The sequence below is a fragment of the Schistocerca serialis genome, chromosome 3 (assembly GCF_023864345.2).
Source record: "Schistocerca serialis cubense isolate TAMUIC-IGC-003099 chromosome 3, iqSchSeri2.2, whole genome shotgun sequence".
NCBI lineage: Eukaryota > Metazoa > Arthropoda > Insecta > Orthoptera > Acrididae > Schistocerca > Schistocerca serialis.
Window position 1 is genome coordinate 72729520 of NC_064640.1, and position 25881 is coordinate 72755400.

General features: G+C 37.8%; 1 protein-coding gene across 1 annotated transcript in view; it reads right to left on the reverse strand.

Moving 5' to 3' along the window:
* Positions 1 to 4597: 4597 nt before the first annotated feature.
* The window catches only part of LOC126469729 (serine/threonine-protein kinase stk11-like), a 108544-nt gene continuing 87260 nt past the window's right edge, over positions 4598 to 25881 (reverse strand). Inside the window, exon 8 of the mRNA XM_050096928.1 lies at positions 4598 to 7613. The gene's annotated coding sequence lies outside the window, so the exon portion shown is untranslated. The remainder of the gene's footprint in view (positions 7614 to 25881) is intronic.

Consider the following 25881-nt stretch of genomic DNA (forward strand, 5'->3'; position numbering starts at 1 on the left):
CTAACATTACGCAACAATTTCTTCGTGATAACATCTTTGAAGTGATTCCTCATGCTCCCTACTCACCTGACCTGGCTCCTAGTGACTTTTGGCTTTTTCCAACAATGAAAGACACTCTCCGTGGCCGCACATTCACCAGCCGTGCTGCTGTTGCCTCAGCGATTTTCCAGTGGTCAAAACAGACTACTAAAGAAGCCTGAGCCGCTGCCACGGAATCATGGCGTCAGCGTTGTGAAAAACGTGTATGTCTGCAGGGCGATTACGTCGAAAAGTAACGCCAGTTTCATCGATTTCGGGTGAGTAGTTAATTAGAAAAAAAAAAAAAATTGGAGGCCTTAGAACTTGAATGCACCTCGTACACGACTCATATTTTTGAAACGTAAGGGAAAGCATATAAGTGGGTGCACAGAACAGACATAATTGCAACAAAAAATTCTTGCTACCAGTAAATTTTGTAAAAACTTAATTGTGATGCTATCCTTGCCTTAGATGTCAGTTGTAATAAATGTGTGTAGGTGTTCAAAACTAAGCTGGTGAAACCCATTCAAATTCTACAAAGAATGCAGTGCAATGTCTGTATATGAAACTTGGGTTAACAGCTAGGGTTAGAAAATTGGACAAATAGTGAATCACAGGTGATCATTCATATTCGAATGGACCACAGACCATACATCAATTACCTCTGTAGTTCCAATTAATGAAGCAACATATGTAGTCATGTAGAAATTTGAACATCACAACATGTAGCAATAAAACGCCTCGATTGTAGGGTCACAGCCAACAATAAAACAGTCTGTCTAAGAATTCATAGTTTGTTCAATGTAGTGTGGGGCAAAGACGTAGGTGTTACTCAGCATTGATTGTCACACATATATTAAGGGAATAGCTGGGCAAATGTTACATTTATTTCTTTATTTACCTTCATTTGACTAGGGCCATAATGCCCTTTCTTACACTGGACCAGGGCTTCTTACATACAGTTTCTTTTTTACTTCATATTTACCAAACAAATAACACTTTTAATATTACAAATAACATTAACACTCAGGCTGGTGCACCTATGTATAAAATGTGCCAACCACAAATAAAATTGTCTTGTACTGTTCCGTTGATGTTTTACAATTGGGAGCCTGTACCTATCCCTTTGTCACTGTTTCAGTTAACACAGTGATAAGCTGTGCTGTCATACATCCAAGTGAGCAGCAGTAACTTAAAATAAACAGTGATCTACTTGAGAACATACAATCAGTGCAAGAAAATGACCCAGATTTCAAGCTGGCAGCACAATCCCACAATGAGGTAGTTGTCTAAGAGGTAACTGGTAGTCAAGTGAGTGTTTGGATGGGATCTGGTGCAAATATGTTGTTTGGTGCTCTGAGGGGTCATTACTGTAAGGTAATATCTTATGCAACAACACTGTGATACCATGAAAGTTTATTTTATTATTGTTTAATTAAATGGTGATTTAGCTAATACAATGTAAGTTATTTTCATTGTTGTTTAATTAAACCAAGAGTAAACTGTGATTTTACTGAATTACAAACTTCACAAATGTTTTATTTATATAATTTTTATGGCAATTGTGATTAGTACCAATAGTTGAGATTTCTCAATCCCTTTGTTTTTGTCACAGGTCTTGCAACTTGTGTTTTTGGGCAGCTGCACACTTCTTGCAACATATTAATAACAAATATATACCATTGTGGATTCCAAACTATTACACTGTAAGCAATTTCTATTGTCCGTACATGGAACATATCAGCAAGGAATTGTCAGAAATAGCACCACTACACTAACCTGGGGGCAGCCAAGTCTCTCTGTCACTGTGCACTTGTTCCTGGAGATTTCTATAAATGCTGATCATTGCCCAGAGTGAGCACACACCTTCAACATTGACATATTGGGGATTATGGTTTGCATACCATCCTATCCTGTGCTGTTTTGCAGCCTGAGGCGGGCCAGCAGCCTAGACGGGGCTATCATCCCATGGCAATGTCCCGCGGTCTCTGCCAGATACTGCTATCCCGATGACTCCAGCAGCTGATGCTGCTTATGCATGCCACTGCCCAGGCATACCTGCTGATGATGGCTTGCTGAGCTATGGGGCCCTTTATGTCATTACAGGGGCAACGGCCTCTCCTCCAGCAGTGACTATATTTCTGTACCTAACATGAATAAAAGTTTAATTCAACCATGGATGTCTTCTTACTAGCATTCCACCACTAGCTTCCCAGCCCCACAACTACTCTTAACCCCCCCTTCCCAGGAGATGGCATTATTTCTTGACCATTATACAGCCGTGTCCTGCGCTACAGCAGACGTCACACTCCCAGCCTCTACATCTAGTGTCAGAAGTATGCTGTCATTCCTCGAGAAGATGCTCTGGCTGAGATGTCATTGTCAACTCTAGCCTGTGGTTTCAATGACACAAGTTTGGTGAGTGGGCTTTATATTTTTGAGGCTTTTATTGTGTTGTTCTTGTGCGTGGCCATGATGGACAGGACTAATGTGCAGAGCAATTTTGTGGATATGGTTTAAGAAACCTGTGGACCTGTCACGGTTTAGGGGAAATTGAAGAGAGTATTATTTGCAGACAGTGAGGTACAAATATTGTAATTTCATGGGTCATGAATTACTGTGTACATAGGCACTGCCAGCTAGGTGTGACACATACCAACTTTATGGCCATCGAGCACATCAGTGTTCAGAGCTTTTACAGGCTATGATCCATTGTAGGAGTTACTGTAATTTTCCTTGTTCCTCTGTCTGAGTGGTTTGTGATAGATGTCTTTGCTTTGTAGTGTACTTTAAGTGCACTGTATTGTATTGTAAGATAGAAGTTGCACAAATGCCATAAATACAATTGCAGCTAGACTAGTGGCTCCTTTTTGGGTAGAACAACTAAGAATGTCTCAGTGTTTTTTTTGACAATCTGGAAGCTGCTATTAGTCTGGGCAAGTGGCCTGATGACATAAGTTTGCATTTGGCTAAGTTATGATTCATGGGTGATGCAAAGACATATGTATCATGAGGGGTTGGATAAGGTGCATACATTTGAACAACTTTAGAAGGGACTATCAGCACTACTGCAAGTAGAACACTGCTAGACTCTTCAGGGAACAACGTAATGATGTGTCCTAGAAATGAAATGATCAAGTGGAAGCATTCTTAGATATGATCAGGAAAATCTGTGTGCAGTCTTGTAAGTTGACACAGAATGAAGAAGCAGAGAAAATTATTCTGTGCAAGGTAGAGCAAAGAGCATTTGAGGGGCTGCATTTGAGGTTACTATGCAGCTGGAGGAGGTGGATATAGCAATGCAAGTGCAGGATAGGCGGAATGTATTTCCATCAGAAGTAAACTGATATAGGTGTGGAACTATGGAAATACAGGGCACATTCGAAAACAATGCCATCAACTGCAATGTTAAGAATGTGAGGTGGTGAGGCATCAGGTGTGAAGTTTTCAAAATACACAGCAAAGAGAACAGTGTAATAATAAACTTCAATAAACGTCAATGGCAATTTCTCAACCACCGGACAACATTCTCAGTAAAACAGAAAGCTGCAAAAGCATATGCAGAGGTGGAGTGGCTATTTGGTGGACATAGGGAATGGAACTGTTAGTGGACACAAGGACTCATGTTTCAGTAACCAGTTTGAACCTCCTGGATGGGAAGACACTCACGTCTTCATGATGTAGGTTATGTGGAGTAGAGGACAATGATGTGGTATAATTGGGGTCAGCACTTCTCAGTTTCTGTACTGGAACATGTAATTTTCACAAATATACAGAGGTATTTCACTGTGATGGTGAGAGGTAATGCACAATCCGCAAACAATACACTGTTGCCAGGTTCACAATCATGAAGGTGGACCCAAATAAACTGCATACACATTTATTAAAGCTCAGTTTGCATGATAAAGTAACAAGAGGTACAGGAAAATTGCTCTGGGTGAGTCTGAGTACTGGCCTACTGAAAGATGTGTTGTGTATTATAGAGCCATTGGAACACAATGACAATTTGATTTTTTGCACTGTGTTGTGCTTAGACATGTGGCATGTGTGCAGGAAATAGATTGAGATTACATGGTCACTGTTTGTGTAGATAATTATGTCTCTGATGAAGTCGATCTACCAAAAGCCTTAGTGGTTGCCAGTTTGGATGTCCTAGATGAGGACTATTTGGATAGGTCCAGTGGAGACCTTAGCCATAAGCAAACTGTCACTGTATCTACATCATGCGAGAAAGTAAAGCACTTAGATGGAAAGGATAGGTCACTGTGGAGGCTTTGTTATCATGTTTTGTGGATTTGTTAACAACCATCACATAGCCTATGATCCTGAAGGGGAGTTACCCTGTGGTCTATAAGAAACCATACAGAATTCCCAGGCATCTGCAACCTAAAGAAGAATTCATCAATCAGCAGTTGGCTGATGGAAATATTGAGTAAAGTGACAGTCCATGGGGAGGGCAGCCATCTTCACTGTTCCAAAGAAATCATCAAATAAAATGAAGAAATACAAGTGAAATGTTTTTCTTTTCAGGTGGCAATCAGCAGCAGAAATATATTTCAGGAAATGCATAACACAATGCTGTGTTGTATTTCTTATTTATTACAACATGCATTGATCCTCAAACATTGTCCATGTATCTGTATCAACATAAAGCAAAGAAAACAGAATGTAGAATCAAAGAAAAGCAAGACAACATATAAAAATAGTTCTTTGTGTTATTTACAAAAGAAAACAATAAAGACTTCATATGTCATACGTAATTCTATATATGAGGAACTTCTCCAGTAGAGTCAAACTTTCAGTGTACATCCAGAAGAATGAAATTTTCAAAAGTGAAACATTATGTCCCATTAAATGGCAGAGAAAAAAATCTCAATGCTACTATTACAGATGGGACCAAATAGGTGTGAGATATACATGACCAAAGAAATTACACACCAAAGATACAAACATGATAGCTAACACATCAAAATAAGTAGTGTCATATAATAAAACAATTATAACCTTAATACAATATGCATGAACAAAATATGATGATAACAACCCAAACAGTAAAGTAATATTAATGTCACATGGCACCGACTGTTGTCAGAAACACTGTCAATACATGACAACATTTTAAAAACACGTGAAGTGCAATATACTACTTGATACTTAACATAGTGTCATTACACACAATAATAGTGTACCAAATCTGTTACATGAACTGATACAATAACCAGGATACAAAAACATTATGAGGTATATATAACATAATTGACACAACACAAAGCAATAAAAATTTATTACAATCCGATTTAAAGAAGAAAATCTAGTACACATGTCCCTTGTCTACTCATGTCTGGAAGTTTAAATTGGGGGAAAAAGTGGGAGGTACAAAGTGAATAACTGAAAAAATCTGAAAAGCTATTAAACAAATAAATACACATCACTTGACAAATTTGTAAGAACGGGGCAAGAACCAAATAAGTTATAGTCAATGCAAGAATACCAGTAATTATTAAAGAGTCTAAATGAATAATGCATTAACAAAGGTATTATCAGTACAAAACCCATGCGTACTCCTAAATATAGTGATAAATAACTTCTCATTGCAAATAGACTTCTCAGGTTTGCTGCCAGATCATACTGTGCAAATCCCGCAATATTTTGTTGATATGAGAGTCTGACATCTTCAGGTGGTGATAGATTCTGTTTTCACTGCTACAAGATGTGACCAATGATAATTGTGCATTGGCATTGAAATTTATAAGGCCAGGAGCAGGCAATACATGTACGCAGGAACACTTTCGTAGTTGGAGGAAAGCGGTGCACCAAGTGTCCCCTGCAAGAAGTCGCAGCAAGGCCTTTTGTGCATGCACTGTGGGCAAAGACTGTGCTACCCCATGCTCTTCAAGAATAGAAAAAATCCTCAAGAGACACTATATTAAGTGCGTTTTCCGGCCACCAGCAAAATTGAGAAATATGTTGTGTTTGGTCAAAGATGATCTTGGCCTTAGGAAATGTAGTGTATATAAGATCACAGGCCAATGTGGGAAATCTTATATTGAGCAGACATGCCAAACCGTGCAAGGGTGTTGTGTTGAACACCATCTTTGTACATGCCTGGGGCAACCTGATAAATCAGCAGTAGTGGAGCATTGCCTGGGCACACGGCATTGCACATTTTACAAGAAGACTGAAATTCTATCCTCAGTGTTATCTTTCTAGGACTGTGTTCTTAAGGAGGCTGTAAATACCTGCACAGCGGACAATCTTTTCAACAGGGATGCAGGTTTTCAATTACCTGCTTCTGGCCTATTAAATTTCAACACATCTGCACGATTATCAGCAGTCGCATCTTGTACCAGTGACAACAGCATCTACCACTGAACAGATGTATCAATGAAATATTGTAGGATTTGCACAATATGACACAGCAGCAAACCCGAGAAGTGTATATGCAACAGATCTTTAGAGAAAGCCTGACATATCACAGCTCCTCATTGCTTTAACATATCTGAAAGTTTCAACTGATCAAAAGCCTACCTCTCCAATATGTGGGCATAGTGAACAGTACCTAATATTAAAAGCATTATCAAAAAGCAAAGATATATAGGTGAAAAGTTGCAGATGAATACTAGCCTAAATAGTGATGCTAGTTCTAGACCCCACAGTTCTCAATAGAGCACAGGAAACGTATATCCACATACAAAAGTGAAATGCTAAAAGTGAAAAATTAAAAATACATTGACAACCATATCTCTTTATATGGAACAAATTTTTGGATAACAGTTATTGAACACTAGTCAAGTTTAACAATCAATGTAACTGCACAAGAGTACATTGTTTTTAACAGATCTGTACATATTATATGTGTAAATGACATATTTTCCCAATGTACTGACACACTGTTTTATCCCTTAGTCCATTCTTGATTATATAACAGGTTTAAAAACTTCTGCATGTATTGTTTCTGTAATAAATCACTTTTATGAACTCTACTACTTTTCTTTATTTCCATGGAATAATCAATAAGAAAATGCACTTCACTTGTAGAAAAGCAACTAATATTTCACTCATATTGGTATGATAGCCTAAACAGAGCTTTCCTCCTCCTCCTCCTCCTCCTTCTTCTTTTAAGGCAAATCTTAGATATTGCATGTCATTACATGCTACTAGTCATTCTGTAAAATCACAAGTGTTGTTAATTAACTATTCTAGTCCTGCATCTTCTACATCTGAATGAAGAATATCAGTCATTTCAGTGATAGTTGGCTAACTGAATATTTATTTGTTGAAAGATTCATAGCCCTGAATGCAAACTTCCACTTTCTTCAAATCCTCTACCTTGTTGTTGTTAATGGAGAATCTTCCTTGTCAATAAGCTTTCTTGTGAGTAAGAGAAAGGAATTTGATTGTTTTTGGAAAACTGAATGTATTCACAACTAATCCACTGATGAATGAGCTGGTAACTACTTCCCCCTTCATCTGATCGCTGTGACGAAACTTGTTGTACGTGGATATCTCAAAAGTTTTCCTTTCTTTCGTTGGGATTTCTTGACCAGAAGATTCATCAGAGGTTGTGGTCTTCTTGTAGAAAGGGAGCCACCAGTCTGTGAATAAAAGAATATCATCAGTCACTATTTCCTGAATGTTGAATCTACATGGAACATTTACTAGTTTAATGAGTTCACTGTACTGTTTGGGAGTGTACATCCTATCCACCATTTGGAGGACTCTCCTGATGTTGCCAAAGTCATCATCACAGGGTAGAAAAGAATGTCCCAGAAGAGGGGGAAAAGTGCTTGATCGCTTCAAATCTATCACTGTCACACAAACTTAACAAAAACATTACTACAGTTTTGTTTCTGTTTTGGCCTATGGCACTGTTACAGAAAAGCCAAATTTTCTTTACTGCACAAGGTATGTCATTCTCAAAGCAGATAAAAAAAGGTGTACACCTCATTAGATTTATGAGCCTGACTCTCATGACACACAAAGAATTTAACTGTGTTAGTCTTAAAATAGTGGATACAGAAGGTGTTGACCCTTAGTTGCCTAAGAGAAAGCACATCCTGTACTGGGACACAGGCAGAGGGCTACTGGCTATCATCCTCTTCATTTTTAGCTGCTTCTGCCACAGTAATGTAGAACTACTTTTCATGCCTCCAGTGTATGATCATTTCTGCAGGAACATTTCTTTTGGCATTATCACACAGGGTAGGATCTAATAACTTTGCTTCAAAACTTCTGCATTTGCTGCACACATCCACTTGTGGCCTGACAAAGCTATAATCAAAGATTTCTAAGAAGTATTTTCAATGAAAACTGTATTTAACTTTTTTTATATTTTCTGGGAAATCTTTTAAGAACATCTTGTGCATAATCTTAATGTTTAGCCATGCACCTAAATATTGCTTAGCTTTGCCACCATACTGAGTTTCTTTAACATCAAATCTTGCTATTTGGCCAAGAATGTTTGCACAAATTTTGTCTGAAATAGCATTATCACTTATTTTCTCCTCCTAGACCTTCTGGAATTTTGTCAACGACAAAAGGATTACATAGCATGCGTACTCTATTTTCATTTGTTTCGTTTATAATGATATTTTTATATACCTTTTGAGTTTTCCCATTTACTTTTACATTGTAACCAAAATAGTTGTTCTTCTTCTGCATAGACAGTGTAGGGCATACTTGTGGTTCTTAATGTTCATGTGATTTTGGCACCGTATGTCTTCATACACACTCCCTTATCTGCATCAGACTCTGTAAATATATATCTTGCATGTTCCAGTGAATAAAGATAACGCCACATCTCATTTCTGGTTTTGTTTGAATAGTGTTTATCAGCAAATTTGCACGAGTAAGTATCTCTCACCCTTCCAGGCACTTCCTTATCTTTTTACGAGTTTTAAGATATTCCTTCAACTTTGGCATTTCTAATTACATTTCTCTGATATTTATCATTGTTCACCACACCCTTCTTTCTGAAAGGAAATTCTGCATCAGATTTACAGTTAGATATCTTTTAAACTCTTGCTCCTCTTTCTCAGCAATGTAAGGCAGAAACTACCAACCTCTACATTTTGTAAGCACTTGCATGGCGCAAGTCAGGAGAACCAACAATGAAAACATTATTTCCCTTTGCAACAAAAGAGCACAAGTGCCTCACATATGTTGTTTCTGCACTACCCAGAAACTTCTTAGATTTTCTTCATAGTTTTAGAAGTGCTGCAATGAATGTTTCCTGTGTTAAAAGATGTGTCTTAGTATGCTCTCTATGAATGCACGTATAATCCCAAAACTGCAAAGAGTCACAGATGTGGTTTCTGAAATAACCAATTCGTGTATAAAAATTAGAGCACTGTGAATTTCTTTCTTTCTTTGTCTTTTTTGCAAAAAACTCTTACAGTGTTTTAAATAAAACAAATTGTATTAACATTCTACACCTTTATACTTTATAACTACATATTTATTTCCCAACATAGTCATCCAGCTGATGAACACATTTCTTTCAATGAGAGACCAGTTTGTTGATAATGTCACTGTAGAATTTTTGACTTTGTTGATGGGGCCACAACTTTACCTCTCCTTGCATGGCTTCATCACTAGCAAAGTGAGGTCCTTGAAAGTTTTGGAAACAGATGAAAATTATACGTGGTCAAGTTGAGACTATATGCGGGATGACTGATGCCAGTGAACTCAAAGTGTCTGATTGTTGCAGATGTTGCAGTTCTTAAGTGTGATCTGACATTGTTATGCTGAAGTAGAAGGAATTCCATGTGTGGATGGATTCTTCATATCCTAAACTCAATTATAGCATGTTACACACCACCATGTTACACACCACCATGTTACACACTACAATTTGGAGCTCTCTAGCAGCAGAGGGATGCAAATATATAGACATGAAGAAAGAAGATGTAGAATGTTAGTAATGTCTGTTATATTTAAAAAGCTGTAAATGTTTTTGCAAAAAAACAAGGCATTACTTTTTAGCATGCCCTTGTATACGTGACACAGAATGTGGGTATAACAACTTACAACACTAAGAGGTACTAATGTATGGAAGTGAATTTTTACTGCAGTGTTATTTAATGTTCAGCTGTAATATCATTTGACAACAGCAACCTAATAACCGTATCCAGCAATGCATGGGAAAAAGCATGCTTGTACATAAAAGACTTGCAAGAGACATTATGTGTAACCACATCAGTAGTACTGGTTATCTTAAGACATTGATCTGGTGTCTTCCCTCATTTGTCGGTATTCTTAATTCAAGAAATAAATATTATGGATTGGTGTATACCGTTAAACAGTTGAAGTAAGTTGTGTATATCATTAGTGTCACTATGCTAAAAGATAATGGTATCATCAATACATATTTTGTAATAATTTATATTTTTGACAATCTCAGATTTGCTATTTAAGATCTTATTTTCAAAGCTACTCATAAAAATATTAGCAAGGATACCTGCTAAATAGCATCTCACAGGTAAGCCGTCTGGTTGCATGTAGCAATCTCCATTGACAACAGAAGAATTCTGAGACAGAATCAGGGTAAGGAGCTCCTTTATCTCCATGATTTCTGGGACACTTACTATGTTGTATGCAATTTTTCTTAACCAGTTCAATTGATTCATTGACAGGGACATCTGTGTATAAGTAAACCACATCAGATGAACAAAGTGTTGCCTTATCTGTGAAGGAAGAAAGGAAGATTATGTTTAATGTCTCATTGATATCAAGGTCATTAGAGGTGGAGCACAAGCTTGGATGCTTGGTTTTTTTGTGTCAAGGATGGGTAGGGAAACCACCCGTGCCCTTTCAAAGGAACCATCCCAGCATTTGCTGGACACGGGTTTGAACCATCATCCTCCCGAATGCAGTTTCAGTGTGCTAATCACTGTAAGCATTGTCTGTGATCTGAATGTCTTTTAAATGATAGATCAGGTTGTTGGTGTGTCTAATCATATATTTCCCCTGAAAGAGATAATTTTTGGTGATAAAGTTATTAAGTTTTTGTACATAACCTGAGTAAGTAACCTGTGTTGTCAACATACGAGGGCAGTTCAATAAGTAATGCAACACTTTTTTTTCTCGGCCAATTTTGGTTGAAAAAACCGGAAATTGCTTGTGGAATATTTTCAAACATTCCCGCTTCGTCTCGTATAGTTTCATTGACTTCCGACAGGTGGCAGCGCTGTACGGAGCTGTTAAAATGACGTCTGTAACGGATGTGCGTTGCAAACAACGGGCAGTGATCGAGTTTCTTTTGGCGGAAAACCAGGGCATCTCAGATATTCATAGGCGCTTGCAGAATGTCTACGGTGATCTGGCAGTGGACAAAAGCACGGTGAGTCGTTGGCCAAAGCGTGTGTCATCATCGCCGCAAGGTCAAGCAAGATTGACTGATCTCCCGCGTGCGGGCCGGCCGTGCACAGCTGTGACTCCTGCAATGGCGGAGCGTGCGAACACACTCGTTCGAGATGATCGACGGATCACCATCAAACAACTCAGTGCTCAACTTGACATCTCTGTTGGTAGTGCTTTCACAATTGTTCACCAGTTGGGATATTCAAAGGTTTTTTTCCCGCTGGGTCCCTCGTTGTCTAACCGAACACCATAAAGAGCAAAGGAGAACCACCTGTGCGGAATTGCTTGCTCGTCATGTGGCTGAGGGTGACAATTTCTTGTCAAAGATTGTTACAGGCGATGAAACATGGGTTCATCACTTCGAACCTGAAACAAAACGGCAATCAATGGAGTGGCGCCACACCCACTCCCCTACCAAGAAAAAGTTTAAAGCCATACCCTCAGTCGGTAAAGTCATGGTTACAGTCTTCTGGGACGCTGAAGGGGTTATTCTGTTCGATGTCCTTCCCCATGGTCAAACGATCAACTCTGAAGTGTATTGTGCTACTCTTCAGAAATTGAAGAAACGACTTCAGCGTGTTCGTAGGCACAAAAATCTGAACGAACTTCTCCTTCTTCATGACAATGCAAGACCTCACACAAGTCTTCGCACCTGAGAGGAGCTCACAAAACTTCAGTGGACTGTTCTTCCTCATGCACCCTACAGCCCCAATCTCGCACCGTCGGTTTCCATATGTTTGGCCCAATGAAGGACGCAATCCGTGGGAGGCACTACGCGGATGATGAAGTTATTGATGCAGTACGACGTTGGCTCCGACATCGACCAGTGGAATGGTACCGTGCAGGCATACAGGCCCTCATTTCAAGGTGGCGTAAGGCCGTAGCATTGAATGGAGATTACGTTGAAAAATAGTGTTGTGTAGCTAAAAGATTGGGGAATAACCTGGTGTATTTCAATGCTGAATAAAACAACCCCTGTTTCAGAAAAAAAAGTGTTGAATTACTTATTGAACTGCCCTCGTAATTCACAATCTGCCTGAATGGTGTACTTGATTCAAAGATTTTATAATGGGAGCTAATCCTTGAGGGTTTACGGTTCAGAACCAGACAATGCTTTTTTTAACATCATATAGCAAGAATTGTATATTATATATGATTTCCTTTAGGCGTTTCTGAAAGCATTCAGTAGAACCATTTTGTAAGCTGTAAATGTGATTTGTATGAAAGAATTCTAATGTTTTGCTAAGATATTCATGGTTGTACATACTGACAATGGAATTAATTTTGCCTATTTTAAAGACTAATGCTTGCTCCTCAGCAAGACTGACATTTATGCTCTTTATGAAGGAGTACTCGTAGCTGCTACATTTATGTTTACCATTGTCTTCTGGAATATGTTGACTTATAAATTTTGCTACTTTGTTAAATATACTATTTTTCTGTGCCACAGAACCTTTAAACTTTCGCTAACTTTGTACAGGTAAGTGATCTTCTATATTTTTACCATTTACATTGGTGCACAAGTTATACTGCGAACCTTTTTCTAACATTTTTAACTTCACCACTGAAGAAATTTATGCCAGCCAAATTCACCACTTTGTCATAAAACCAAAAATCAGATGTACCATTACCTCTATTGAGACAACTGCATAATCAAATTTTCTATCTTTAAGTTTTATTCAAGTCTTCAACCTCTTCATAGACTAAATTAAGACTTAGCAAATATAATGTCTTTGTGAGACCTTATTTGAACATATAATGTCTTTGCTAATACCAAGTGGGCCATACAAACATATCTGTTTAAAGTAGTCTCCCATCTATACTTGATTCAAAGTTCCTGCTTAACACTTTCATAGGGCATTGTGGAAATACTTCCCACTAACTGTATTCCTTTACTGTGTTTATGAGAATACATTTTCTCATTTCTGTATACTACTGGCATATAGTGGTAGTCCATTGTACACCTACCACAAAATTAATGTCTTTTGTGGTCCTTAGCAAGCATACTTACCAACAACTTAGGGGTATCCTACAGCTTTTGGAAATGTTTTTTACCACCTCTATTTTTTAGTACACCTCAAGCTCACAGATTGTTTTCCTAAGGGGTTAAAGTCTTAAATTAACTCCTTTTTTTGTTCATTTAGAATGTGTAATAATTACCTTATTCTTGCATCAACTAAAACATATTTAGTTACTGTCCCTTTCCTGAAAATTGGTCAAGTAATATATATATTTATTATTTGCTTACTAGTTTTTCAGGTTTTTTTATTTTTTTTACTTTGTACCTCCCATTTCTCATACTTTACAACATTATGCATTGTATTTGCAATTTAAACTTGAGACAGATTAGGGACGTGCGAAATATATTCCTGACTCTGAATTTGATTGTAATACATTTTTATTGCTTAGTGTTGTATCATTATTCTGCACAAATCTCATGTTTTTCTATCCTAGTGATTACAATAATTCTTGTCATTGATTTGGTACACTACTGTTATGTGTAATGATACTATGTTATGCTTGGAGAAGTATGTTGCAATTCACATATTTTTAAAACATTACCACATTTTGACAACATTTCTGACAATTGTCAGTGCTGTGGGGAGGGGGAGGAATACTGTGATATTAATATTACTTTCCCGTATGTGTTGTGACCGTCATAACATTTTGTTCATGTCTGTTTTATAATAGGTTTATTGTATGGTACTACTTATTTTGATCTGTTAGTTGCCAGGTTTGTATCATTGGTATGTTATTACCTTGCTCATGTATGTCTCTTACCTAATTCGGTCACACCTAGAATAGTAGCATCCAATTATTCCTCTGCCACTGAATAGGCCACATCATTTCAGTTTTGAAAATTTTATTCCTCTGGCTGTACATTGTAAATCTGAGAGTACTTGAAAAGTTCCTCGTATATGGAATTACGCATGAAATGTGAAGTCTGTATTGTTTTCTTATGTAACACATTACACTTAGTTGGTTATACATTGTCTTGCTTTTCACCGTTCCTACAGTGTGTTTTCTTTGCTTTGTGTTGATACAGTTACCTGAATGAAGGTCGAGGACTGAACCTGGTTGTAATAAATAAGACAACGCAGAATTGTGTTATGCATTTCTCAAATTATATTTCTGCAGTTAACTGTCACCTGAAAACATGTTTGATCTTTTGCAGAGCACAGCACAACAGTTGATTTTCATGTACTAACTTACAAAGCTGAAGTTAACCAAATGTATTGCAGCAATCACATACATAAAAAATTGTATTGCTTTGCATATTATGTCTACAATTGAATGTGTGAAAATTAAGGTACAAGATGTGGTTTTCATGAGAGACAACCCTTTTGCAGGCACAGTTTTTGTAGTGACTTTGCGTCAATAATTTTTTGGTATCATATCAGAACTATAATGAATTAACTATACTTATTTTTTGATAATTTTATTTATTTTTGATTTAGGACCAAAAACTATGATGGTACATATATCATCATAGCACCTTGTAAGATATTAAACTGTGGTGGCAAATGGATTTTTCATTTCCCTTTTGTGAGTTGTTATGTGTTGCCATTGCAAGGGGGGGGGGGGCAAAAAAAAAAAATGTGTGTTTTTATTTTACTTTATTTCAAAAATATTTATATTTCATGTTTTTATATTTAATGTGAACAGTTTAATGCCTGTATGCAAGTAATATTTCTTTCTCAAAGAAATCAAAGAAATGTTCAAATGACTGTCGTAATTCAAGAAACTGGCAGAAGCATATTTCAGTACACAGGGGCACTTTGCAGGAACAGCAAAGTGTCTTTTCTTTTCTTGTCTCGAGTTTTTATAGAAAATTTTTGACACTATCAGTATGTTTTTTCGAAAACAAACATATGATCTCCTTCTTCTGCCAGTCAAACAAGATCTAGTACAGTGTTGTTCTTTGTTAGAATGGTTACTGGACAGGCTTTTCTTTGTGCAAGATGGGAAGCCATCAATTAACTGTTCTGCAAGCCATAATCTAAAGTACAATTGATCTTTGTATTCTTGTTGCTCTTTATTAATTTTGTACAATATAAAGGCATTTAGAATAGTCATGTTTTGTAGGAAGTAAAGAACCTGATGCTAACACTTACGAGAACATTGCCCTACTGCGTAATGTTCTCTAAGTTGATTGAAGTGATCTGCGCTTCCCATTATACAGGGTGTCTCACATAAAACTTTTATGCCTCATGTACTGGTTAATCATCTCCAGGCGAATTGCTTGTGAAGAGGCAACATCATCTCAAATGTTGTGCGTCAGTTATTGTGAGAAGCTTGTATTGTTGTGTTGTTACAGAAATGTAGCAGTTTGCATTAGAACAGCAAATTGATATTGTGGAGTGATATATGAAGACAGCATCCATCAAGAAATGTAATGTTTCAAGCAAAGTATCTCCTGATGGGAAATTCCCCAAGGCCAGCACTATTCAAGATCTGTGCAAGAAATGGAAGGCTTTAGGATCTGTACAAAATGTGCAGAGGAATAGGTGATCAACAGTGAGGATTCCTGGAACTACAGGTGAATTTGCATGGACATTATGAAAAGTCCCAGCAAGTTGGTAAGGAGGTCATCACAGCAGGTTGGCATAGCTCATACACTGCATACTAAAAGATATGAAATGAAAAGTCTATCGAGTGAATGTGGTGCAGGGGTTGAAATTTGACAATCAGGAAAAAAAGAGAGTTCGTTAATGTAACTGGCTGTTAACATCAACTGCTAACAGTTACTTGGAAGCCTTGCTTGACTTCATGTTAGATGAGGCCTGGTTTCATTTGTCAGGCTACATAAACTACCAGAATTGCAGGTATTGGTCACAGGACAACCCACATATTCTGCATGAAGAACCTCTCCACTCAGAGAAGAAGAGTGTTTGGTGTGCGTTGTCCAGCATGCACATTACTGGCCCCACATTTTTCAATTACACTTTAAACAGTGCCAGATGCACTGCACATGCAGAGAAGCTGTATGCAGTATTCCAAAAAGATGGTGCAACCACTCACATATCCAACCGAAGTATGACCCACACTACCAATGTGTTTTCTTAAGACACACTTGTCAGTAGAGGCCTCTGGCCCTTAGGTCCCCAGACCTAACATAATGCAATTTTTATTTATGGGACACACTAAAAAGCAAAGTGTATGCTGACAATCCTCACACAATAGACAATCTCAAACAGAATAGTCCTAGAGAAATGAACAACTTCAGGCCTGTAGAATTACAGCATGTTGCTGGTAACGTCATTACACAAAGTCAGCAATGCCTGGATGCCAATGGTCACCACTCCCAGTATCTCTTATAAACAGGCAACTATATTTTTTTAACATTTCTGTTTTCTATTATTGTTTAGTTTGTTCATTATTACTTGAATCTTGGGCGTGAGGCATATTGTGGGGCACCATATATCATTGTACATTGCTACTGCTGTTAGACAAGTAATAATGCTGGTAGTACCATCCTTATTCTTCCTCAAGATAAGTACGGTGCCTCTAAGGTCGTCTGAAGTTGTCAAAATAATGACAGGTTTGGTGTCCATCCTTTTTTTAGCCATAAAAGCACATTTGCATTGGAACTGAAATTTTCCTCTTTTCAAGGTGCATTTCTCTTTTATGAATAGATACAATTGTTCAGCAACATTTGCATTAGATTCACAGTGGTGAAGGAGTTGGCAAATGTTACCACACTATGTCTTGGGTCAGGCTAATGACTACAGGCTCAAAGAATTTTCTGTAGAACCACCATCTGACTTTCCTGTGTAAATATTAAATTTTGTGACACAGCCTGTCTCTGAACCCACTAAATGCCACACTTTGTATCCTCATTTGATTGTTTTCAAAGGCATATACTGCTTGAGTGATGAATGTCCCTTGAAAGGTATAATCTTACTGAATTGTGTTGTTCAGAAAGGTTATACGAGGTCAGACCTTATGATTTTTATCATGGTTTGGATGCCCTCTTGGAGGATTCAGCCTATTGACATTTATGTGAATAGTTTCCCGTGTGGGTTTGGCACATTTGCATGTCACAGGCTTCAATACATAAGGCTGACTTAAAGCAGGTTCTGAACTCCAGTAGTGTACTGCTCTTGGCAACACAACAATACCAATCAAGATATTCATTCCAGTCCAGGCTTGTAACTTATCTACAGATATATTTGTGCAGTTGTTTGAGTAACCAAAGTGCCGTTTTTGTCTCAGTTGCTCTGCATACATATTTGTCCGCTGGACTACAAGCTCTAGCATCTCAGTAGTAAATACAGAAAGGTAGTAGTCCCACTCCATGCTGTGTTTTGTCAATGAGCAGTTGACAACTGGTTCTCCTGGTGTAGCAATGTCAAGCAAGTCAAAAACAGTAGTTTCACGTAATCATTCCTCTTCAGTTGATGCCTCTTCTTCTACACTTATGGTACATCACTAGAAATCTGAACATATATAGTGCTGGAACTGTTTCCACTATTAATGATATGAAGCTGTGGAAACAAATGTAGCTTATGGTCCAGCACAATGTCTGAAATGAATTCACCTTTTGAATCACCATCACATACTTTTTTAGAATTTTCAGAGTTGCTAGGTAGTGAAAATAGCAACTCCAATGCTTCTTCTTGCATGGATTTCTTTTTATAGATGTGTTTCTTTGATATTTTTCATACAAATGGTAACAACTGTAAGACAAACAATAAATGACAAACTAATTTTCTAATTATATTTGTTAATAATGTTAAAGCTTACCACAATGTGAAAACAACCCTAGACACATGGTACGATAACATATACTGCAGAAGCAAAGTAATGTGTTTTGACGACAGTAGTGACAATCAGAAACTGATTATTGTAGCAGTTTTCATACAGCTGGTACAGTGTGCTTCCATGAAACATCAGGTACATACAGAGGTGGTAGGAAATATTCCCAAAAGCTTTGGAATAGCCCTAAGTTGGAAGTAAGGACCACAAATGACAGACTAATTTTGTGATAAGTATATTTCCCAAGACCCTTTCAAAACCATTTTGATGGTAGGCATACTTCCCAAGAACCCTTAAAACATTGTTATTTGGTGGGATATATACTTTCCATAGCCCTGAAAGCTATATTTCAGGACAAACAAACTACAGCTGGGGGCAACTGACTACCACTAGATGCCAGGAATGTACAGAAGTGGTAACACATATTGTCAGAAATGCAGTAACGAAATACAGTTAGTGGGAAATACTTCCCACACAGCCCATATAAGTCATAAAGTATGTTTATAGGGCCCATGTTATTAGCAAAGACACTGGATTTGCTAAGTCTTAATTTAGTCTATTAAGAGGTTGAAGACTTTAATCAAACTAAAAAAAAAATATGAGAAAGTGGTGAATTTGACTGACAAACTTCCTCAATGCTGAAGTTAAAAAGTTAGAAAAAGGTTTTAAATATAACTTGTGCCCTGCTGTAAATGGTAAAAATATAAAATGATGAACTGCTTGAACAAAGTTACCTAAAGTTTAAAGGTTATTTGGCACAGAAAAAAATTATATCTAGCAAAGTAGCAAAATTTATGAGGCAACATATTCCAGAAGACAATGGTAAACATAAACGTTGTAGATAAGAGTATTCCTTGAAAAAGAGCATAAATGTTGAGCTTGTTGACGAGCAAGCATTACCCTTGGAAGCAGGCAAAGGTAACTCCATTGTCAGTATGTACAAAATCCATTAGCAGAACATTAGAATTCTTTGATACAAATCACGTTTACAAGTTATAAAATGAATCTATTCAATATTTCCAGAAAGACATAAAGGAAAGCATACGTAATATACAAACTTGCTAAATGAAGTTTTTTTTTATTTTTTTATTTAAAAAAAAAAAAAAAAAAAAAAAAAAAGCATTATCTGGTTCTAAACTCTTAACACTCAAGGTTTAGATTCCAATATAAAATCCATAAATCTGGTACACCATTCAGGCAAATTGTGAATTACATTGATGGTCCAGCTTACTTACTCAGGTTACATACAAAAACTTCATCACGTTATCACCAAAAATTATGTCTTTCAGGGGAAATATATGATTAGACACACCAACAACTTGATTCGTCATTTAAAAGACAATAAGATCACAGATAATGTTTACAGTGGTTAGCACAATGGACTTTCGTTCAGGAGGATGATGGTTCAAACCTACGTTCGGCCATCCAGATTTAGGTTACTCATTATTTCCCTAAATTGCTCCAGGCAAATGCTGGGATGGTTCCTTTGAAAGAGCATGGCCAATTTCCCTACCCATCCTTGCCACTATCTAAGCATCTGATCTTGTGCTCCATCTCTGTTAGCTTCGATGTCAATGGGACATTGAACATTATCTTCCGCCTTCCTTCCTACACAGATAATGCTACACTTTGTCTATCTGATGTGGTTTATTTATACACAGACGTTCCTGTCAGTGAATCAATTGAACTGGTTAAGAAAAATTACATACAACATAGTAAGTATCCCAGAAATCATGGAGATAAAGGAGCTCCTTACCCTGATTCTGTCTCAGAAATCTTTTATTGTCAATGGAGATCGCTACATGCAACCAGACGGCTTACCTGTGAGATGCTGTTTAGCAGGTACCCTTGCTAATATTTTTATGAGTAGCTTTGAAAATAAGATCTTAAATAGCAAATCTGAGATTGTCAAAAACATAAATTATTACAAAATGTATTTTGATGATACCATTATCTTTTAGCATAGTGACACTAATGATATACACAACTTACATCAACTGTTTAACAGTACACACCATACCATAATATTTATTTGTGAAACAGAAGAAAATTGGTGGGGGATTAACTTTCTTGAATTAAGAATACCGACAAATGAGGGAAGACACCAGATCAATGTCTTAAGATAACTACTACTGATGTCGTTACACATAATGTCTCTTGCAAATCTTTTATGTACAACCATGCTTTTTCCCATGCATTGCTGGATACGGTTATTAGGTTGCTGTTGTCAAATGATATTACAGCTGAACATTAAATAACACTACAGTAAAGAAATGGGTATGATACACAGATAGTTGACAGAGTATACAATAAAAAATAAAAGCTAAAGAGAAGACCGATAAAGAGGAAATAATTTTATCATTTATTTTTTGTAAAGTAACACTACATATGCTTTTCTTCCTTATTATGGAAAGGTATCAGCTAAAATTAAACAATTATTTAACAAAAAATATCACTGTTTCTTTTCAGACTAGTAACAACATAGGTACTACATTACAACATAACATATAACGTGATTCCATTTATGACAAAATAGAATGTGTACAATGTGAGAAAAAGTAAATCAGCCAGACAGGGAGAAGACTGCCAAAAAAGATCAAAGAACATTCAAACCCCAATAACGCAGCAGCCTTAGGCATACATCTTACAACCCACAAGCTCTGCCTTGGTAATGTTACTAACCATATGGAAATGCTGCATAAATTAGACAAAGGAGGCATCATTAACTTATTAGAAGAGCCAGAAATATTTGCTAATATGATTACATGCCACAAAAAAATCTTAAATGAGCAGACAGTATTAAGGAACAAAAATTATTTAAATAATATAACTGAGATTTTCAAGGCAGTAATATGCAGAGTGTTTAAAAAAGAATGGCCTTATTCTGGGTGATAATAATTACAATACACGAGACATGCCAAAAAAAGAAATGTGTTGTCTGAATGGACATAGCATAAAGTTTCAGAAAACTGTGTTTAGATGTCAGTCAATGCATCTTCTCAGTTTGCAGTCAGTCAGAAGTGAGAGGGCACCCACTCAACAGAAGGCATTTTATGTGCTACAGTTTGCAAAGAATGATTCAGTGATTTTGGTCCAGTGTGCTTTTTGTCACTGTTTTGGCATTTATCCACCTCCATCCAAAAAAAAATTCATTGTTGGTATTGTTGATCTGAAGACAGGGTGCTTGTGCAAACATAACGAGTCCAGGTTGACTTCGCACTTCTGATGATACAGTGGAAAGAATTCGGCAAACATTTGAGTGGAGTCCATGAAAGTCTAATAGCCACGCAAGCAGAGACATGGCAGGGCCTCATACAACTGGTGAGTGTTAAGCTGTTGTTAGGTCTATGAACCATATAGGCTATAATTAGTGCAAGTTCTTTGGGTTGATGATAAAAGTAAACAGCATGACAGTAATGCTCTGCTGGAGGATGTGGAAGACTATACATCTTTACCACAGTTAAGTCTCAGTGATGAAGTAAAATTTCATGTTAGTGGCAAAGTAAACTGACATAATGTGCACATATGGGGACTCCAGAAGTTTCATGACATTATTGAGCACAAAAGAGACTCACCTAAAATGAATGTTTCTTGTGCCATTTTTCATGGGAAAATGTGCATGGTCCCTTCTTTTTTTTTTTTAGGTAAACATAGGGACTGGAATGAGCTATCTTCAAATGCTGCAGAATTGACTTTTTCCAAAAGTTCAGGAGGACTCTGATGACTGTTTTTGAACAGGATGGAGCTTCACCACACTGGCACAACATAGGTCAGTTTATCAATTACACTCTGCCTCAACAATGGATAGAGGAGGACTTAGGACTCCAATACACTGCCTTACATTCTTGTCCTCCAAGATCACCAGACATGAGCCCATGAGTTTTTTTTCTTTTTTTTCTTCTTCTTCTTGTGGGGATATGTGAAGGAAAGTGTGTTCATGTCCCCTTTATACAATGAAGTGCCAAAGAAACTGGTATAGGCATGCATATTCAAATACAGAGGTGTGCAAACAGTCAGAATACAGCACTGTGGTCAGCAAAGCCTATGTAAGACAACAAGTGTCTTGCACAGGTGTTAGTTTGGTTACCGCTGCTACAATGACAGGTTATGAAGATTTCAGTGAGTTTGAACGTGGTGTTATTGTCGGTGCACGAGTGATGGGACACAGCATCTCCAGGGTAGCGATGAAGTAGTGATTTTCCCATATGACCATTTCACAAGTTTACTGTGAATATCAGGAATCCATTAAGACATCAAATCTCTGACATCGCTGCAGCCAAGAAAAGATCTTGGAAGAACGGGGTCAACGACAACAAGAGAATTGTTCAACATGCCAGAAGGGCAACACTCCCGCTAATTGCTGCAGATTTCAATGTTGGGCCATCAACAAGATTCAGCATGCAAACCATTCAACAAAACAGCATTGATATGGGCTTTCAGAGCCAAAGGCCCACTTGTGTACCATTGATGAGTGCACAACACAAAACTTTGCGCCTTGCCTGGGCCCATCAACACTGCCATAGGACTGTTGATGACTGGAAACATGATGCCTTGTCGGACAAGTCTCATTTCAAATTATATTGAGCGGATGGATGTGTACGTGTATGGAGACAACCTCATGAATCCATGGACCTTGCATGTCAGCAGGGGACTGTTCAGGTTGGTGGAGGCTCTGTAATAGTGTGGAGGATGTGCAGCTGGAGTGATACAAGACACCCGATATGTCTAGATATGACTGACAGATGAGACGTACGTAAGCATCCTGTCTGATCACATGCATCCATTAAAGTGCATTGTGCATTCCGACAGATTTGGGTAACTCCAGCACACCAATGCGACACCCCACACATCCATAATTGCTACAGAGTGGCTCCAGGAACACTCCTTTAGCTGGCCACCAAACTCCCCAGACATGAACATTATTGAGAATATCTTGGATGCCTTGCAACATGCTGTTCAGAAATTTCCACCCCCTTATAGCCCTGCAGGATTCATGGTGTCAATTCCCAATTCCCTCCAGCACTACTTCAGACATTAGAAGAGTCCATGCTGCGTCATGTTGTGGCACTTCTGCGAACTCATAGGGGCCATACATAACATTAGGCTGGTGCACCAGTTTCTTTAGCTGTTCAGTGTATTTATTTTATTTCTATTTTATATGTCATTCAGGAATGATGATGGAAATAGGATCACATTTGAGGAAGTGAAGAAAATGGTCAATAGATTGCAGTGCAATATAGCGGTTGGGGTGGATGAAATTAAGTCGGAACTCATCAAATACAGTGGAATGTCAGGTCTTAAATGGCTACACAGGATAATTAAAATGGCGTGGGAGTCGGGACAGATTCCATCAGACTGGACAAAAGCAGTAATCACACCAATCTTTAAACACGGAAACAGAAGAGATTGTAACTACAGAGGTATCTCTTTAATCAGAGTTGTGGGTAAAATCTTCTTAGGTATTGTTGAAAGGAAAGTGCGAGTATTAGTTGAGGACAAATTAGATGAAAATCAGGGTGGGTTTAGGCCTCTTAGACGTTGTCAGGACCAGATCTTTAGCTTACGACAAATAATGGAGAAGTGTTATGAGTGGAACAGGGAATTGTATCTATGCTTTATCGATCTAGAAAAGGCATATGACCGGGTTCCTAGGAGGAAGTTATTGTATGTTCTACGAGATTATGGAATAGGAGGCAAGCTTTTGCAAGCAATTAAAGGTCTTTACATAGATAGTCAGGCAGCACTTAGAGTTGACGGTAAATTGAGTTCATGGTTCAGAGTAGTTTCAGGGGTAAGACAAGGCTGCAACCTGTCTCCACTGTTGTTCATATTATTTATGGATTATATGTTGAAAACAATAGACTGGCTGGGTGAGATTAAGATATGTGAACACAAAATAAGCAGTCACGCATATGCGGACGACTTAGTTGTGATGGCAGATTCGATTGAAAGTTTGCAAAGTAATATTTCAGAGCTAGATCAGAAATGTAAGGACTATGGTATGAAGATTAGCGTCTCCAAAACGAAAGTAATGTCAGGGGGAAAGAGATATAAATGGATTGAGTGCCAAATAGGAGGAACAAAGTTAGAACAGGTGGACGGTTTCAAGTACTTAGGATGCATATTCTCACAGGATGGCAACATAGTGAGAGAACTGGAAGCAAGGTGTAGCAAAGCTAATGCAGTGAGTGCTCAGCTACGATCTGCTCTCTTCTGCAAGAAGGAAGTCAGTACCAAGACTAAGTTATCTGTGGACCGTTCAATCTTTCGACCAACTTTGTTGTATGGGAGAGAAAGCTGGGTGGATTCAGGTTACCTTATCAATAAGGTTGAGGTTACGGATATGAAAGTAGCTAGGATGATTCCAGGTACTAGTAGATGGGAACAATGGCAGGAGGGTATCCACAATGAGGAAATCAAAGAAAAACTGGGAATGATGTAGCAGTCAGGGCGAACAAGCTTAGATGGTGGGGTCATGTTACACGCATGGGAGAAGCAAGGTTACCCAAGAGACTCATGGGTTCTGCAGTAGACGGTAGGAGGAGTCGGGGTAGACCAAGGAGAAGGTACCTGGACTCAGTTAAGAATGATTTTGAAGTAATAGGCTTAACATCAGAAGAGGCACCAATGTTAGCACTGAACAGGGGATTATGGAGGAATTTTATAAGGAGGACTATGCTCCGGACTGAACGCTGAAAGGCATAATCAGTCTTAAATGATGATGATGATATAGGTCATGTTCCACAGTACCAAATTGAGGAAGAAGACTCCACGGTCATGTAACAAGCCAGTACATGAAATTATAACAGAATAGTAATAACGGATAAAATGAAACATATGTGAACCCTATGCAGATGACAAGCCTTAAGTTAAAATAAACTTAAACAAGAACGTAACAAAGGAATTAGCATAATTTTTTAATTTTTTGGGGAGTTCCTCAAAAGGATACAAGGAGTGAGCTATGAGGAAACTCTTCAGTTTTGACTTAAAGTGTGTGGATTACCACTAAAATTTTTGAATTCTTGTGGCACCTTATTGAAAACGAATGCAACAGAATACTGCATGCTTTCCTGGACATGAGTCAAGGAGGTGCATTCCAAATGAAGACTGGGTTTCCCACCTAGTATTAACTGAATGGAAGCTGATAGCTCCTTTGAATAAGTCTATATTGTTAACAACAAACATCATTCAAGAAAATAGGTATTGGAGAGGCCAGTATCAGAATTCCAAGTCTACTGAATGTGGGTGAACAAAAGGTTCATGAACTGGCACCGCATATTGCTCAAACTGCCTGTTTCTGACTCAAAAATACCCTTTTTGAATCAGAAGTTACCCAAAAAATAGTGCCTTACATCATAATTGAATGGAAATATGCAATGTAGACTACTTTTTGTGGTGAGCTATCACTTATTTTCGATATTGTTCTAATGGTCAGTAAAGCAGTATTTAGTTTTTGAATGAGATCCTGAACATGGGACTTCCATGACAGCTTAGTATCTATCTTAACATCTGTGAATCTGAACTGTTCTGTCTCACTAATCATATGCCCATTCTGTGTAATCAAGCAGTAAGATTTTGTTGAATTGTGTGTTATAAACTGTAAAAACTGAGTCTTCCTGTGACTTAGCATCAATTTATTTTCTAGAAGCCATGAACTTCTGTCTTGAACTGCACTATTTGAAACTGTGTCAATATTGCAAAATGGTTCAAATGGCTCTGAGCACTATGGGACTTAACACCTGG